This window comes from Dermochelys coriacea, chromosome 1, assembly GCF_009764565.3.
Source record: "Dermochelys coriacea isolate rDerCor1 chromosome 1, rDerCor1.pri.v4, whole genome shotgun sequence".
In the NCBI taxonomy this organism is placed as follows: Eukaryota; Metazoa; Chordata; order Testudines; family Dermochelyidae; genus Dermochelys; species Dermochelys coriacea.
Window position 1 is genome coordinate 29,526,025 of NC_050068.2, and position 16,972 is coordinate 29,542,996.

General features: G+C 39.7%; 1 protein-coding gene across 2 annotated transcripts in view; it reads left to right on the top strand.

Moving 5' to 3' along the window:
- Nucleotides 1-16,972, top strand: part of CNTN5 (contactin 5) — a 1,042,858-nt gene that overhangs the window by 11,647 nt on the left and 1,014,239 nt on the right. The gene's annotated exons all lie outside the window — the stretch shown is intronic.

A 16,972-nucleotide genomic window follows, 5' to 3' on the forward strand; every position in this document is an offset into this window, starting at 1 on the left:
GATTCACCAGCCAGATACTACAGAAAATTCTTTTCTGGGTAACTCAGATCCCATCCATCTAATATCCCATCTCAGGGGATTAGTCCTATTTACCCTGAATATTTAAAGATCAATTGCTTACCAAAATCCCATTATCCCATCATACCATCTCCTCCATAAACTTATCGAGTATAATCTTAAAACTAGATAGATCTTTTGCCCCCACTACTTCCCTTGGAAGGCTATTCCAAAACTTCACTCCTCTGATGGTTAAAAACCTTCATCTGATTTCAAGTCTAAACTTCCTGGTGGCTAGTTTATACCCATTTGTTCTTGTGTCCACATTGGTGCTGAGCTGAAATAATTCCTCTCCCTCTCCTGTATTTATCCCTCTGATATATTTATAGAGAGCAATCATATTTCCCCTCAACCTTCTTTTAGTTAGGCTAAACAAGCCAAGCTCCTTAAGTATCCTTTCATAAGGCAAGTTTTCCATTCCTCGGATCATCCTAATAGCCCTTCTCTGTACCTGCTCCAGTTTGAATTCATCCTTTTTAAACACGGGAGACCAGAATTGCACACAGTATTCTAGGTGAGATCTCACCAGTGCCTTGTATAATGGTACTAAAACCTCCTTATCCCTACTGGAAATGCCTCTCCTGATGCATCCCAAAACCGCATTAGCTTTTTTCACAGCCATATCACATTGGCAGCTCAGTCATCCTATGATCAACCAATACTCCAAGGTCCTTCTCCTCTTCCGTTACTTCTAATTGATGCGTCCCCAACTTATAACTAAAATTCTTGTCATTAATCCCTAAATGCATAACCTTACACTTCTCACTATTAAATTTCATCCTATTACTATTATTCCAGATTACAAGGTCATCCAGATCCTCCTGTATAATATCCCGATCCTTCTCTGAATTGGTAATACCTCCCAGCTTTGTATCATCTGCAAAGTTTATTAGCACACGCACACTTTTTGTGCCAAGGTCAGTAATAAAAAGATTGGTCCCAAAACCGATCCCTGAGGAACTCCACTGGTAACCTCCCTCCAACCTGACAGTTCGCCTTTCAGTAGGACCCGTTGCAGTCTCCCCTTTAACCAATTCCTTATCCACCTTTTGATGTTCATATTGATCCCCATCTTCTCCAATTTAACTAATAATTCCCCATGTGGCACAGTATCAAATGCCTTACTGATATCTAGGTAAATTAAATCCACTGCATTTCCTTTATCTAAAAAATCTGTTACTTTTTCAAAAAAGGAGATTAGGTTGGTTTGGCACGATCTACCTTTTGTAAAACCATGTTGTATTTTATCCCATTTACCATTGACTTCAATGTCCTTACCTAATTTCTCCTTCAAAATTTTTTCCAGGACCTTGCATACTACAGATGTCAAACTAACTGGCCTGTAGTTACCTGGATCACTTTTTTTTTCCTTTCTTAAAAATAGGAACTATATTAGCAATTCTACAATCATTCGGTACTATTCCTGAGTTTACAGATTCATTAAAAATTCTTGCTAATGGGCTTGCAATTTCAGGTGCCAATTCCTTTAATATTCTTGGATGAAGATTATCTGGGCCCCCCGATTTAGTCCCATTAAGCTGTTTCAGTTTCGCTTCTACCTCAGATATGGTAATATCTACCTCTATATCCTCCTTCCCATTTGTCATGCTACCATTATCCCCAAGATCCTCTTTAGCCTTATTAAAGACTGAGGCAAAGTATTTGTTTAGATATTGGGCCATGCCTAGATTATCTTTAACCTCCACTCGATCCTCAGTGTTAAGCGGCCCCACTTCTTCCTTTTTAGTTTTCTTCTTATTTATATGGCTATAGAACCTTTTACTATTGGTTTTAATTCCCTTTGCAAGGTCCAACTCTACTCGACTTTTAGCCTGTCTCTCTTTATCCCTACATGTTCTGACATCAATTAGGTAGCTTTCCTTGCTGATCCCTCCCATCTTCCACTCCCTGTATGCTTTCTGCTTCTTCTTAATCACCTCTCTAAGATGCTTGGTCTACAACTCCTTCCTATGAATTTTTTCCCCTTTCTTGGGATACAGGCTTCCGATAGCTTCTGCAGCTTTGATTTAAAGTAATCCCAGGCCTCCTCTACCTTTAGATCCACAAGTTCTTCAGTCCAATCCACTTCCCTAACTAATTTCCTTAATTTTTGAAAGTTAGCCCTTTTGAAATCAAAAACCCTAGTTGCAGATTTATTTTTTTTTTTAGTCCTTCCATTTAGTTTGAACTGAATTAGCTCATGATCACTTGAGCCAAGATTGTCCTCTACAACCATTTCTTCTATGAGGTCCTCGCTACTCACCAAAATTAAATCTAAAATGGCATCCCCTCTAGTCGGTTCAGCAACTACTTGATGAAGGAATCCATCAGCTATCGCATCTAGGAAAATCTGAACCCTATTATTCCTAGCACTCGTCCTCCAGTCTATACCTGGAAAGTTAGTCTCCCATGATCACGCAGTTTCCATTAGTATTTACTTTATTAAAAACATTAAAAAGGGCTCTATCCATATCCAAATTAGATCCCGGAGGTCTATAGCACACCCCAAGCACTATCGTAGGAGAGGCTTTACTAGTTATCTTCCCCAATGTAATTTTTGCCCAGACGGACTCTGTCTTATCCATTGCATCGCTTCTTATTTCTTTACATTCTACCTCATCATTGATATACAATGCTACTCCACCACCTTTACCTTTGTTTCTGTCTTTCCTAAACAGCATATACCCCTCAATACCTGTAGTCCAGTCATGACTACTATTCCACCATGTTTCTGTTATCCCTATAATATCTGGTTTCACTTCCTGCACCAGTAGCTCCAGTTCCTCCATTTTGTTACCTAGGCTCCTCGCATTGGTGTACAAACATCTTAATTTTTGCTGTTTGGCCTCGCTCACATTTTGTACCCTATTAGGCACAGTCATTCTACAGCCAGTATAACCTATTAGACTAGTATCCATACCGCCCTCGCTCCTTATATACATTCTCCTACCCACGGCTGTATCCTTTCTTACTTCGTCTTCTTCCCTCTCAATGCTAAAATCTGGCATGGAGATTACCTGGACATCTCCCAACCATCTTCCCCTAATTCCTAGTTTAAAGCTCTCTTTATCAGTTGTGCCAGCCTTGATCCTAGAAGTCTATTTCCTTCCGTACTCAGATGAAGTCCATCCCGAGAGAACTGTCCTCTGTCCGTGAATGCCTCCCAGTGGCCATACATCCCAAAGCCCTCCTTATAGCACCACTGCCTAAGCCATCTGTTGACAGTCATAATCTTATCACACCTTTGTTGCCCTTCTCTAGGAACAGGAAGGATCCCGCTAAAGATCACCTGAGCCTCAATTTCCTTAAGCGTCTTCCCCAGCCTAGCATAGTCTCCCTTAATACTTCCCAGTGAGAATTTAGCTGTATCATTTGTTCCCACATGAAGGATAATTAGGGGATTCTTTCCCGCTCCCTTTAGGATCCTTTTCAACCTCAGATCTACATCCCGTATCTTAGCACCGGGAAGATAGCACACTCTTCTATTCTCTGGATCAGCTCTAGTTACACGCCTGTCTATTCTTCTCAATAAAGAGTCCCCGATCACATAGACCTGCCTTTTCCTGGTGACGATGCTATTCTCCAGTCTCTCCCCTGTTCCCTCTGGCTGCAAGTTCTTTCCATTCCTATTTTCCCTTATAATCTTCTTCAACCCATCCTGTATCCTCTTGGGGCTCATATTTGGTGTAGTCTCCCTTGACTCTTCCCCTTTTTCTATAGGGCTAGCCTCTCTTCTCTTCTTCCTTATTCTTCCACCTTCAACAGGTACCTGCTGAGCCCCTTCTTCATTTTCCAACTCTGCTAACCTGTTCCTAAGCTCTATTTCTCCTTCACTAGCCCATCTTTTTCTCTGCCTGGTTCTTTGAGTCACATGTTTCCACTGACCACTTTCCTCACCCAGTCTCCCCTCAAAATTCCCCAGCCCTGCTTCCATCCCTGAGTCTGAGCTTTTCCCTTCAGATACCTCATATCTTTGCTCCATCATCTGCTCAAACCCCTTCCTAAACTCAACCAGACTTTCCACCTGCATCTCCAAACCTCGGATCTTTTCCTCCATCAGCTCTATCAGACGACATTTCATGCAGAAAAAACTCTTACCGGGTCCCCCCTCCAGGATCATGTACATACCACAGCTTCCACATCCAGTCATCCTCAATGTGTCTTCCACTACAGGAGTCACTCCCACAGCTGCCTCCATATCTGTCATCGCCTTCCCACCTAAGTCCTGTTAATCTGGGAAACACAAGCCACACCAAAAAGACCACCCCCCAGCAAAAGCAAACCCCAAACAAGCACCACAGTACAAACTCCCCTTACAAACTCCCACTCAAACTCCCCTGTTTACAGCTCTGTTTGCTAGCTCCTGTGCCTCGTTCAGTCACAGCCTACCAAATCCCTGAAACCTCCTTATGGTGACTTAATAAGACCCTTTTAACAATCACCCCATCAAGTGGGGGCTTGTAGCCTATAGGTATTTACTAGGTGAGGCATAGATGTAAGTAAAGGCAAAAATGCAATAAGCATACAAGCCTCAAGTTCTGTAAGACAATAGTTTAGCTAAACTAATTAAAGTATGAGGCCCCAAAGCATTAGCATTAATAGCTAACCAAGAATAACCCTAGAGCTAGCAAACAGGAGTAGCTAACAGAGGAGTTTTGCGATGGAGTTTAGAGCAGGAATGTGAGAGCTACACCTGATTATTAACATTCTCTGAATTTATGGCAAACACCCCCTAACAAACAAACAAAAACAAATCCAAAACAACAAAAAAGGTGGAGTAAAAAGAATGTAGGCGGAATTCCAGCAGCAGAGTGGGGACTGTCCAGTTTATTGCACTGAATGCAGTATGTACACTCCTGCCTTGTGGCCTGGTGATGTGCATTCAGTGAAAGTGGCTGATGGCCCTCAGAGACGGAGTACGGGCTTTGGAGATCAGAGTGGCTGAACTGCAGGAACTGAGGGAGACAGAGAGGTACATAGATGAGACTTTCTGGGACACAGTCCCACGCCCAGTCTGACAGCTGCTGTGCTATTGAGGAGGAAGAAAGTCTTTGGGGAAGGAGAAAATTACAGTAGAAGAAGAGAAACAATCCTGAAGCTGAGACCCTCCTTCCAGATGATGTCATGGTATCCCCTCTCACTGAGGATCCCTCTCCAAGGCAGGGAATACTAGTGATTAGTAAAAGAAAGGTAATAGTAATGGAGAATTTTATTGTTGGAAATATAGATAGCTGGGTTTATGATGATTGGGAGAACCGCATAGTGAATTGCCTATCGGCTGCAAAGGTTGTGTCTCTCGAGTGTTGGGGAGTAGCCGGTGGTAGTGGTACATGTAGGTACCAGTGACATAGGGAAAGGAAGGAGCGAGGTCATGGAGGACAAATTTAGGCTTCTAAGTAAGAGAGTGAAGTTTAGGACCTTCATGGTAGCATTCTCTGAAATGCTTCCAGTTCCACATGCAGGGCAGGTTAGACAGGCAGAACTGCAGAATCTCAATGCATGGATGAGATGAAGGTATAGGGAGGAGGGGTTTAAGTCCATTAGGAACTGGGGAACCTTTTTGGAAAGTAGAAGCCTATACAGGAAGGATTCAAAACTAGGGGTGGGGGAAGCTGACTGTTGCAGAGGAGCACACGGTTCAGAATGAGACATCCCTTACGGTACGATCTATTAATGGGGATTCTCTATACCCTTCTAGGGAGGAGAGGATGGAAGCTGATAAAGTGCAGGTAGGAACTGAAGAGAAATGGTCAAATGAAATGTCCCATTCAATTACATCACATAATGGCGGACAGCTAAAAAGTGACATTGTATAAGTGCTTGTATACAAATGGTAGAAGTCTAAATACTAAGATGGGTGAACTTGAGTGCCCGGTATTAAATGAGAATATTGATATAATAGGCATCACAGAAACTTGGTGGAATAATGATAATCAATAGGACATGTTAATACAAAAGGTATGAGAATGGCAGAGTAGTTAATGCTGGTAGGAGAGTGGCACTATAAATAAAAGAAAGCATAGAGTCAATAGAGTAAAACTCTTGAATGAATGAATCTGTACCATAGAATCTCTATGGATAGAAATGCCATGCTTGAATAATAAGAATAGAGCAGTAGGAATATACTACCGACTACTTGATCAGGATGCTGACAGTGACTATGAAATGCTCTGGGAGATTAGAGAGGAGATAAAAATAGAAAACTCAATAATAAAGGGGGAGATAAAGTATCTTGACACCATAAATGGCTGCTTCATGGAGCAGCTAATCCTGGAAAACACAAGATGAAAGGCAATTCTTGATTTAGTTCTAAGTAGAGCACAGGATCTGGTCCAAGAGGTGAATATAGCTGAACTGCTTCATAATAGCAACCATAATATAAATAAATTTAACAACTTGATGGAAGTAAAACACCAAAGAAGTCCTCCACAGTAGCATTTAACTTCAGAAAGGGAACAACACAAAAATGAGACGGCTAGTTAAACGGCAGTTAAGAGGCAATCCCCAAAGGGAAATGCCTGCAAGTTGCATGACAACTTTTTAAAAACACCATAATAGAGGCTCAAATTAAATGTGTACCCCAAATTTTAAAAAAAAACATAGAGGACCAAAAAAGTGCCACCATGGCTAAACATCAAAATTAAAACAAATGTTTAGAGGCAAAATGGCATCCTTTAAAAATTCTGCTGAAGAAAATAGGAGCATAAACTCTGGCAACTCAAGTGTAAAAGAATAATAAGGCAGGCCAAAAAATAATTTGAAGAGTAACTAGCCAAAAACTAACAGATTTTGTTTTTTAAAAAAGCTGCCAGAAAGCTGCCAAACAATCAGTGGGGTCACTGGACAATCAAGATGCTCAAGGAGCACACAAGGAAGATAAGGCCATTGCAGCTAAGCTAAATGAATTCTTTGCATCAGTTTTCTCTGCAGAGGATGTGAGGGAGATTCTGAAACCTTTACCATTCTTTGTAGGTGACATATCTGAGCCACTGTCTCAGACTGGGGTGTCAATAGAAAAATTTATCCTTTTGTTCCAAAACCTTAACAGTCATAAGTCACCGTGACCAGACAGTATTCACCCAAGAGTTCTGAAGGAACTTAAATAAGAAATTTCAGAACTACTAACTGTGGTATGCAACCTATCATTTAAATCGGCTTCTGTACCAATGACTAGAGGATAGCTAATGTGGCACCAATTTTTAAAAATGTCTCCAGAGGCAATCCTGGCAATTACAGCCCAATAAGCCTAATTTCTGTAGCAGACAAACTAGTTGAAACTATAGTAAAGAACAGAATTATCAGACACATCAACATGGTTTTTGTAAAGGGAAAACATGCCTCACCAATCTACTGGAATTCTTTGAGGTGGTCAAAAAACATGTGGACAAGGATGATCGAGTGGATATAATGTACTTAAATTTTCAGAAAGCCTTTGACAAGGTCCCTCACCCAAGGTTCTTTAGCAAACCAAGCAGCCATGGGATAAGAAGGAAGGTCCTGATATAGATCAGTAACTGGTTAGAAGACTGGAAACAAAGAGTAGGAATAAATGGTCACTTTTCAGAATGGAGAGACATAAAAAGTGGTGTCCTGCAGGGATCTGTACTGGGCCCAGTTCTATTCAACATATTCATAAATGATCTGGAAAAAGAGGCAACAGTGAGGTGGCAATATTTTCAGACAATATCAAATTTCTCAAGATAGTTAACTCCCAGGCAGACTGCGAAGAGCTACAAAGGGATCTCACAAAACTGGGTGACTGGGTAACAAAATGGCAGTTCAATGTTGATAAATGCAAAGTAATGCACATTGGAAAACATAATCCCAACTATACTTACAAAATGATGGGATCAAAATTTGCCACTCAAAAAAGAGATCTTGGAGTCATTGTGATAATTCCTTGAAGACATCTGCTCAATGTGCTGCAGCAGCAGCAGTCAAAAATTCCTCATAGAATGTGCAAAGGGATTATAAAAAGACAGAAAATATCATATTGCCACTGCATAAATCCATGATATGCCACATCCTGAATACTGCGTGCATTTCTGGTCACTCCATCTCAAAAAAGAGATATTAGGATTGGAAAAAGTACAGAGAAGGGCAACCAGAATGGTTAAGGGTATGGAGCAGCTTCTGTTTGAGGAGAGATTAAAAAGATAGAGACTATTCAGCTTGGAAAAGAGATGGCTAAGGGGATATATGATAAAGAAGTATAAAATCATATATGGTGTGGAGCAAGTGAATAAGGAAGTGTTATTTACTCCTTCACATAACACAAGAAGCAGCAATCATCCTATGAAATTAATAGGCAACAGGTTTAAAACAAACAAAAGGAAGTACTTCTTCACACAACATACAGTCAACCTGTGGAATTCGTTTCCAGGGTATGTTGTGAAGGCCAAAATTATAACAGGATTCAAAAGAGAATTATATAAATTCCTGAAGGATAGGTCCAGCAATAGCTATCATCCAAGATGCTCAAGGATGCAAACTCTGTGTGTCCCTAGCCTCTGGTTGCCAGAAGCTGGGAATGCATGACAGGGGGTGGATCACTTGATGATTTCCTGTTCTGTTCAATTCCTCTGAAGCACCTGGTATTGGCCATTGTCGGAAGACAGGATACTGGTCTAGATGGACCATTAGTCTTATCCAGTATGGCCATTCTTATGTTCTTATTATAAGATAACACAGGTTAGAGTGCTGTAATGACTAAACTTCTGGTAGGTAATCACTACATGCTACTTTATACCAGCTTGGGATATTTTTAGTTAAGGACATCGGAAGATGTCTGACCACAAGAATGCTAGAAATAGATAGTTGTATTTCTTCTAAGGAAAAGGGGACAAACCCCTACTGAATATGCATTGCTACTTTGGTGATGGACTCCATTTCCATCCAAGGCACATGGCCAATCCATCTCCAATGCCTCCTGGCAATGATGGTGCTCATATCCTCTTGGCTGCACTGTGTCAATAGATCTTGGTTTGAGATTGTTCTGGGCCAAAAGATATGGAGGATTTTTCTAAGGCAGGTTGTATGGAATGAAGACAGTTTGGACATGACATACTTCCTCATTCCCCAGCATTCTGCACTGTAAAGTAATGTTGAAAGCTTCATGCTGAAGGGGACCTAATGTCTGAAAGAGGTATAATCAGACACAAAGAAGAGATTAGATGATGAGTGAGGATGGTATACTAAAAGGACCATTGTCCTACAAACAGAAACTTCAGAAAATATGTTGCATAATTAAAATATCAGTATACTTTTTCCCCTTGTATTTCATTTTGAATCATAACTGATTTGGTTACTGAGAATAAGATTACTTGCCTCATTATCAGTCACCTCCTATCTGAGTCATTCATTGATGTCCACAGTTCACTGTTTGTGACTTCACAATGCAACCCCCAGGAGGCAATTGGGATGTCACAAACAGTGTATTGAGACATCAGAGAATGATTCAGGTAGAAGGAGGAGAAGGATGTTTACACAAAATACTTATTAATCAGCAACAATAGAAAAGAAATGTGAAGGGAACAAAATAGGATCATTTAGCTGAATTTTGATAATTCTGTATACTTTCTGAAAAATCATTACAAAACAAGCAATCTCCCATGGAACAAATAAAACTATTTGCCTAGGAGAAGTACTCTTTAAATACAAATTAAGCAAAAATATATAGAAAACCTTGTGCATATATTGTACTTTATGGCCCAATTGCATGGGTACATGGATTTCCCATTGAAGTCAATAGGAGTTTTGCACATAAGAGCACCAACAAATTTGGTATCTAAAGAATTGCTTACAACAAAGGGTTACCTGTTTAAAAAGGGTTCTGTTTGTAGCATTCGCTGTCTGTCTGTAAGATGCTTCTAAGATTCCTTCTTTGTCAGTTACTAAAACTTTAGGTGTTGGGGCATTCAATGAAATAGAAAACATAATTCAAGTGTGGGAATGTGGGTGCAAGTTTGCTTCTGGATTTTATCCAACTTTGGTGGAAACAAAAAAAAGGTGCATTTGCTTATGTAGGAGCACTATCTCTAAAGGAGGATCAGGAGGTAATCTACGCAGGCAATGAGAATGCATCTATCTCAGTAGGCTATTTTCTAATGCCATATAAATTGCTTACAAATCTCTAATCTACTTTCAACATTCTGTATAAAATGTAAATTGATGTATCAAATCAGTGTAAGAGAAAGTGTGGTCAGATGCACAGTTTACTAATTAAACAATTATGTAACAGGTGTTTTTTTTTTTTTTTTTGTGAGCTGTCTATGATTAAGGGAAAGAGAGTGGATGACTTTATATGTGCAGCTTTGTTGAGAACTGGATTAGAAATTGGCAAAAGGGACATTGAGAAACCTCCTGAAAATAGTAACAAATGCACTTCTAGTATTAGTAGCCCATTTAAGCATAACTAAGTGGCTTAGTGGACCTCAGGTATTTCCTTGTCTTTACCTGGTATTTACCTGTAGGTGGTATAATAAGATCTGGAATATTTTGTCAGTGGAAAAATTGTATTTAGCAATATGCAATGCAACTTATTTCCAATTTTGGACTTAAAAAAAGGATTACATTACTGGTAATAAGAAAAGGAGGACTTGTGGCACCTTAAAGACTAACAAATTTATTTGAGCATAGGCTTTCATGAGCTACAACTCACTTCATCGGATGCATTCAGTGGAAAATACAGTTCTTAATTTGTGTGTTGTATTCCTGTGTTGTAATTTAGATTTTATTGTTAATATCACACAAAAGAGAGGTGAAAAATCATGCGCAGAGGAGATAAAGTATAGATAACCCATCACCACCTCCACAGCATACACATGCACCAAATAAATATATTCTTTGTAGCTGCAGTAAATCCAGTGTCCTTATGGCTACAAATATATTGAACAAAAACAACAAATTGTGTGATGTGCCAATGACTGTCAAACCAGACCATCCTGAAGAAAGGCATTTTAATGTAAAGTTCACATTGCATTTAATAAGCTAGCTTTTTCTTCAAGGTGGCCTAATGTGATGATACTTACAATGACTGGTCATTTGGTGATATTTTTTTCTGTACTGTTTAAAATGTAGGATGAGCTGGGCCACCTGGAGAATTGTAAAGGGGCTGAGGCACAGGGAAATCAGCTGTTGAAATTGGCTATGCACACCCCCTCCTTTTCTACAAGGTTCTGAGCTGGGCCATCTGGACAAAACGGCAGGGGTTGACGAGTAGAGAACACGGGGTGTGTTGGAGGGGGAAAAAGCAATCCTTGAAAATAATCACTCATTGAGTATTTTCACTTATGTACCATACTTGTGTAGGGTGGATGAGAATTAAGGAAATTTGATAGTAATAGAAAAAAATGTGGCACAAGTATTTGATTCTGTTGTGCTGCAGACTATACAGGTTGCTCTCTATGTGGGATGTTGGTTTTGACTTTTTAATAGGAAAATGCCTTTTTCTCAAAACTTTGTAGGAGAGAGTCAATTTCAGTACATTTCCCATTTGGAATTTTTTTGGGGTGGAGGGAGATTGTAACTGTCAAAGCCCCCTTTTTGACATTTTGAAATGAACAGTTCTGCTTTTAGTTCAAATTGACCTTTTTCTTTTAAAATGTTAATTTATAGTGTTTTTTTTTAAAAAAGAGGAAACATAAAAAAGGTCAAAATCAAATGGAGTGTTTTGATTGACTCAATCCAAAGTTTTCTTTGGATGCAAATGTGAAATTTTGACCTTTTTTTTGTTCTGATTTGAGATGGGGGGGGGGGGGGAGATTTGAAATCTCAAATTCTTGCTTGATGGGAAAATTGTTTCCTGACCAGCTGTAAAACCACCACCTTGGCCAACACTTGGGATTCAGCTAGAGTCTGCAGGAGCTGAAAACATAAGTCTTTTATGGCTTCAGCTAAAGAGCCAGGCTCTACAGAGGGATATTATAATTGATTCACAGCTTGTGTGGATTGGGCACAGAAAGGGACACATACCAAACACTAACCAGTAGGCAACCTTGTGTCTACCACCAGTATAGCAAAATTCAGCATTTTCCCTATGAGCATCCTCCCTGAGGACTTCTTAATGCCTATTTAATTCTCCCCAGTGTAGTTAACCACTCAAAGGAAACTTCTTTCCCCAGCATCCCTTTCTAGGGTTGGCCCATTAAATTAGGAAACCCACGTAGTTGTTGTCCATCCCGGGCCTCCCCTCACCCCCATTTTTCTTTTTGATTCCCAAGAAGACAACATTTTGTCATTCAATATCTTTTTATAAATGTGGCTAGGTTTTATTCCAGAGGAGTTTAAAACATCCAGAGTCAAATCCAACGCTGGCATAAGCAGATGCAGCTCCAGTTAAGTCAGTGGAGTTGTGCCCACTTTCTTTGGTGAGGCCCCCCAGCCTGGAATTTACCTTACACTGTAAACTCAAACCCTGGTAAGAAACACACTTCACCAGTGGCACTGACTGTGGAATTCCAAATTGGATTTTAAACCTGCTACAAAATGAACTCTGACTGTGCTAGCAACAAGCAGAGCTTCACAAATTTACCCTTTTTTTTTTCTGTAAGTGTCTGTCTGCAGCAATGATGACTTTCTGCCTAAGTATTTTATTTTTTTTTGTTAAGGTACAAAAATATGGATTTTTCCCCCCTCCCCCTTGCTGGTTCTGCTGACATAGAAAACTTTTCATAAAGCTTTATAATTTAGGCTCTGGTGTCCTATGGGCCAGTACAGCATTGTGATGCAGAATTCTAAAAAGTGTAGCACTCAGAAGTTTCATTTCCCAGGGAGTTGTGCTTCCTTTTGTCTCAGTCCCTCTTTTGATCCACATAAGTTCACATTCCGAGTTTCACCCCTAAGATCAAGCATCACTGGGTCAAAGCTACTGACTCTCATCTTGATTTGGGACTGACCCAAAGCCTACTGAAATAAGTGGTAGGACTCCCATTGACTGACTTCAATAAGCTTTGGATCAAGTCCCTTACATATAACCCATGTGGGTTCAGCCCCAATCCCTAAATTGGCACTGCCACTGGTTCACTCAAAGGGCATAGGAAGCTTTTGAGAAAACAGAGCATAGTTTTAAGATCACATTGAAACCTCTGACCCAGAAGAATTTTGAGTGCTGAGAGGACTTGTAACAAAAGTAGTATGTAGCTTACACTTACATTGCATGATTCCTTTAAATCTCTCTCCAGCTTCGACAGGAAGTTTTCGAATGATCAGCCATTGTGGATACTCGGTGCTTCTGATTATGTTCAGTGCAATAGGACCGTTGTATATTGCAACTGTGCAACCCCTTGTTAAAGCTAAGTATTTTCCTTCAAGATAGATGTCAAATGAATATATTATCCTCTTTTAATTTGGGGACAATGCCTCTTGGAGGTTGTTCCCTCCCGCTTTGCCCAGTGCTCCCGTGTGACCTTAAAGAATGTAAACTAGTAAAATTAGCTATTCCTTCTAAAAACAATTGATGCCCTACATCTGAAATGCCATGACTTTTATGTCTCTATTTGAACTCTCTGTGGAAATAACCACTAATACAATTTGTTTTACCGCATATTGACTCAGTTTGGTGAGTGGGAAGGGGGAAGATTTTTCTTTTATCCTGGTGTTTTTAAAAAAGTATCCTATCCTTTGGCACTCTTACCACCAGACAACTAGCATTTCCTGACTTTTTAGTTCATTTTTAAATATTTTATTAATAATGTAGCTCTGAGTCTGTCTCCTTTAACTACAATAATTAGTACAGAGTAAACAAACACTTTAGGCTTCACTTTTGGAATGAGATGGTGCCACTTTAAATATTTATATGCTTTGATCTGAGTGACCAATCAATTCTACTAGTGCAGGGTTGCATCTACAATCTCTGGATAATAAAACTGAGTTGATTAGCAGTGGTACATTCACTTAACTGCTTTGTACCTGGAATGGCTGCAGTAGATAAAAATGGAAAGGGAACACCTGAAAGGAAGAAAGTGAAAAGTATTTGAAAATGTAGGAGGGAGTAGAAAAGAACAGATGGAAAAAAGCAGACAGGAGAGGGAGCTGATAGAAAGCGGTTAAATGTAGCCCTGTGACTAAGTGATTAAATAAATATACACCGTGGCATCTACTGTAGGTATATATTTCAAGCACTGTTTTAAATCTCAAACAATGGTATTTTTCATCATTTCTTTGTGTGCTTTTTTTAAAAAAAGTCTTGAAGCGATTATATATACAATTGTCAATCAGTTTTGCAGCACACACAGTGATATCCTGAAAATAAAATACAAACTCCCCTGTTGAATTTGATGAAGGGAAAGTGATTACGATCCCGATTCCCGAAAACACATAAGAGTATGCTTAAGTCTATCTCTGTTCTGAACAGCACTTATGCACCCACTTAACTTTCACATGTGCTTAAGTATCATTGATTAAAGTTAAGCATGTGCTTACTTGGTATCCTATAGAGGGCTTGCTTTCTTGAGATGGGGCCATAGGGAAGAGTCTTTTCCCCATCACACTTACTAATAATTTTTTTTTTTAAAGCAGTCTTGGAAGATGTGTAACTGTTTTTTTGGAATTTTAGTAAATTTCACAGGTTTAAAACAATTATATAGCTTTGTTGAGAGACTCATTTTTTTTTCCTTTTTAAATGTTTTTTTTTATGTTGGCAGATACATAGTTTAGCTGTCAGGTATCAACTATATTTTACAAGTTATAAAATTTATTCTTTTTCTCTGAAAATAGAGTATTTTTTCTGCTGACTTTTTTACCTTTTAGTTCCACCAAGAGAAGGTTCCACACACAGAGTGACCTCTGCCCCCTCACTGAATTCATTACACGCTTGCAGCCAACATGGAGACAGTGTAGTTGCATGGGTGTAACTAGAGGCAGCATTTGACCTGCCAAATCTTTACTACTTGTGATCATACTTGGATGGAAAGAGCACAGCTTGACTGTGATATTTCAGGTTGAGTTTGCAGGGTTTGCAGTGTTAAAAACACCACCAAAAACATGTAAACAGTCTACATTTGATATGGAAGCTACTGAGAAACTATGAACATGGAACCCTTCAGTGCCATTTGTTCACAGTTCTTTTCCAGCGTAAACTCACATTTTGACAGCATGATCTACTGCAACATGCAATCTTCTATAGTTTAAACTGAGTGATCAAATTGACCACCATCTGAAAGGGTGAATGGCTCCTGGAAACAAACTGTCTTACATAGTTCCAGGACATTTTTTGGGGAAAAGAATCTTCCCCTCCACCCCCGTTGGGGTATGAGGCTCCTCTGCAGTCCCACTGAGATAGTGATTCCAAACCCTTCATTGCAGCATGATTGAAGCTGTATTGTCTCTTGAACAAACTCTATTGTGGGCGTTCATGACCATGGGCAAACTGTCCAAACAATGTTAGGCCTCTACCTTCCTCTGATAGGCCATGCAAAATCTCAATTTTCACTTCCTGTGCACCAGTCTTTCCCTAGCCATTGGAAAAACAACTGCAGTTCTTCTATATTGGAGACCTTCCTTCCACAGCCACTCTGGCTCTCTCACAGAAATGGCAGAAGTTTGCCTGAGATAGAATTCACCAACACTTTACAATCAGCCCCTTTCCCTCAACTCCAGCTCTTACACTGAAACAAGGCTTGCATAATTCAGGCAAAGTAAACACAAATTAAAAGGAACACTTCTTACCACAGCATGAAGTCAGCCACAGGAGTGCAGTCACACAGGAGTTCACAGACTTGATTTTAAGAAGGGCAGGATAATTTTATAACCAATATAACACTCTTATTTATGCATGCTAATAAAGATAATTGGATTTCTGGCTTCACAGCAACAGCTGACTATTACAGGGGCCAGGAAGGAATTTACACCTACATGCCTCTTTACTTTCACCTCGACAGCAACGAAGACTGGTTGATGTGCAATTTGGAATTTTGTTATCTTCCTCTGAATCATTGTGCATTAGCCACTGGCTTTGAATAGCTAAAAACGATGTATACAATATAACAAGAGACTTGCTGCATTACGGTGGTAATGAAAATGTATTTGCAGCCTGTGAAAACTGTGGGCACTTTGTCCATTTCACAAATGTCAGCAGCTCTGGACCCGGCTGCAGGAAGACAACAATGTGTCAAAACATCAACTCTTAATATCTGAAAAGCTTTTGGGAATATGAAAAGCTATACAAGCCCAGATCAGCAGCAGGCTGCCAGATGTTGGCCTCACACTCAGAAAAATGTGGTTGCTAGATTAGTTAGTGCATTCCTCATCCTCCCATAATGGTCACTTGAGAAATCAACACATAATAGACCATTGTGCTTCTGCTACTAATTTGGTGTCTGCAACTCTTACGCTTTTAATTTTCACCTATATTTTTGGTATTAGGAAATTTAGGAGATAATGACTGCAGTCAGATTAAGAGAAGACCCAGCTCACATTTGGAAAGAAATAACACAATAGGTCTCTTTGTTGTTCCGTGTGCATCCCCACTACACTTTCAGCACTGAGGTCTGAAGACATAGAAGAGCTACAGTTTCTCAAAAATCATCCTGCTGGCTTTTAAACCATAAGTTTACACTTCTAAAACTAGCTATAGAACACATGACATTTTCTTGATTTAGGGTGGGTGGACTGAGGGGAGTGTCCATTATACAGGAGAGAAGAGACAAAGCCACAGCAGCAATTTAGTCCTCTCTGTTCTTTTCATCCTTCTGTCTGCGCCCTTACAGACACACAGATTGGAAGGGGTGGGTGGAAAGAAGAAGTGTTTATATTTGTGCCCATGCTACATAGACAGGAGGACTTCAGTAGTTTTGAACATATTTTCTCTATCAAGAAATGGCCTTCTTAAAAAAAAATGGCAGAAATAAACAAAAAAATATCCAAACAACCATCCAAAGACACCCCCCAAAAATGACACTTTCAATTTTTTGGGGAT